Genomic DNA, 1,893 nt, shown 5'->3' on the forward strand with positions numbered 1-1,893 from the left:
ATTATTATTATTATTATTAAAAAAAGAGGAAAAAGATTATTAGGAAGAGAGAGAGAGAGAGAGAAAAATGAGAAAAAGGTGGGAATGTTTAGAGTGAGGATGAAAAGTAATAAAAAGAAAACAATAGTCGTCGCCGTGTATTATAAAAAGCAGAAGAAAAAAATTTTTTTTGTTTTTTGTAAATGAATGAAATAAAAGAAAATTTTTATTTTATTTTATTTTTTTTTCGGTCTCCCATTTTATTAATATTATTATTACTTTCATCCCTTATTAAAAAAAAAAAAAACAGGGGAAGGGGGAAAAAGAACATTATCAAAATTTAAATTTTATTGCTTTCATTCGCGTGGGTTTTAAGAAAAACTTTTTCCCTCGCCCCCCCCTCAAAAAAAATATAAAAAAATTTTTTTTTTGATTTTTATGACTTCTTATTATAACCGACATTTGTAAAAAAAAAAATCAACCTTTTTCCCTTTTCCCTTTCCTTCCCTTTCCTTCCCTTCCTTCCTCCAACTCGAAACCTTCTCGTTTCTTTTTCACAAGTTATTTTTATTGACGTCATAAAATCATCACAATGACTAAAAATTAACGTTATGTTAACTATTATTAATTTTAAATTTTAAATTTGTGGAAAAATCGTAGAAAAGGTTGATCGTTGAAAAAGAGAGAGAGAGAAAATAAAAGAATAAAAACAGAGAGAGAGAGAAAATAAAAGAATAAAAACACAGAGAGAGAGAATAAAAGCTGAGAAAATGAATGAAAAAAGGAAAACATACAAAGAAAGAGAGAATGAAAGAATAAAAACAAACAAAGGGAGAGAGAGAGAGAGAAAATAAAAACAGAGAAAATGAATGAATAAAGGAAAACATACAGAGAAAGAGAGAGAGAGAGAATAAAAGGTTTTTTATAAATCCTTTCAGTGTCTCTCGTCTGATTCAAAAAAAAAAAAAAAAAAGAAAAATTTATTTTTTTTAGAAAAACCAGAAAATTTTCCAAGCCACATGCTGTCGATTTATATGCTGTCGGAATTTTATTTGTTTAAATTTTTTTAACAAAAATAAGATTATTCTTTTTTTCTTTTTTTTTGTTTATCAAGATAAAAACATTGATCGAATCAAATTTATAACATGTTAACACAAAAATTTTCTTTTTTTTTTTTTACCTTAAAAACATTTTCGGGGAGATTAAACAACACACAAATTTAGAATCGTTTTCAAATTTCCTCAAAAATCATTTTATTTCTCTCTCTTTCTCTTTCTCTCTCTTTTTCATTCTTTTTTCTTTTTTTCTCTTATTCGTAATCATATTGACTCTCATCATATTTTTTATATTTTGTCTCATCTCATTTTCCATAAAAAAAAAAAAATTTTTTTAACAAACAACATATTTTCTTATGATTTTCAATTTTGAAAAAAAAATTTTGCCGGGAAAAACGAAGATAAGTGGGGAGGGAGTGGGGAAAAGGGGAAAAGAGAAAAGTAAAAAGGAAATGAAGTCACTTCCTTAACTCTTTTTTTTCTATTTATTTTTTTTTGGTTTAAATTTTTTCGCGGAAAATTTTTTTTTTTTCTCAATTTCAATCTTTGTAAAAAAAACGTGGTTTTAGACAAAACATTTAAATAATATTTCAATTACCGACTTGTCAATTATCGATTTATTTATTTATTTAAAAAAAAACAAGACTGAAAATTTTTAAATTTTTTTTTATTAAATAAAAAAGAAAACTTTATTAATTACATTCTATAAGTTTTAATTAAAACTCTTTGAAAACAAACGACGATGACGATGACGACAACAACAAACAACATTTCGTTTTGTTTTTTTTTAAAAACGAATAAATTAATTTATATATTTTTTTTACGTTTTTAATTTAATTAAAAACGATCGAATGAACTG

The sequence above is a fragment of the Pediculus humanus genome, genomic scaffold (assembly GCF_000006295.1).
Source record: "Pediculus humanus corporis 1103172107781 genomic scaffold, whole genome shotgun sequence".
In the NCBI taxonomy this organism is placed as follows: domain Eukaryota; kingdom Metazoa; phylum Arthropoda; class Insecta; order Psocodea; family Pediculidae; genus Pediculus; species Pediculus humanus.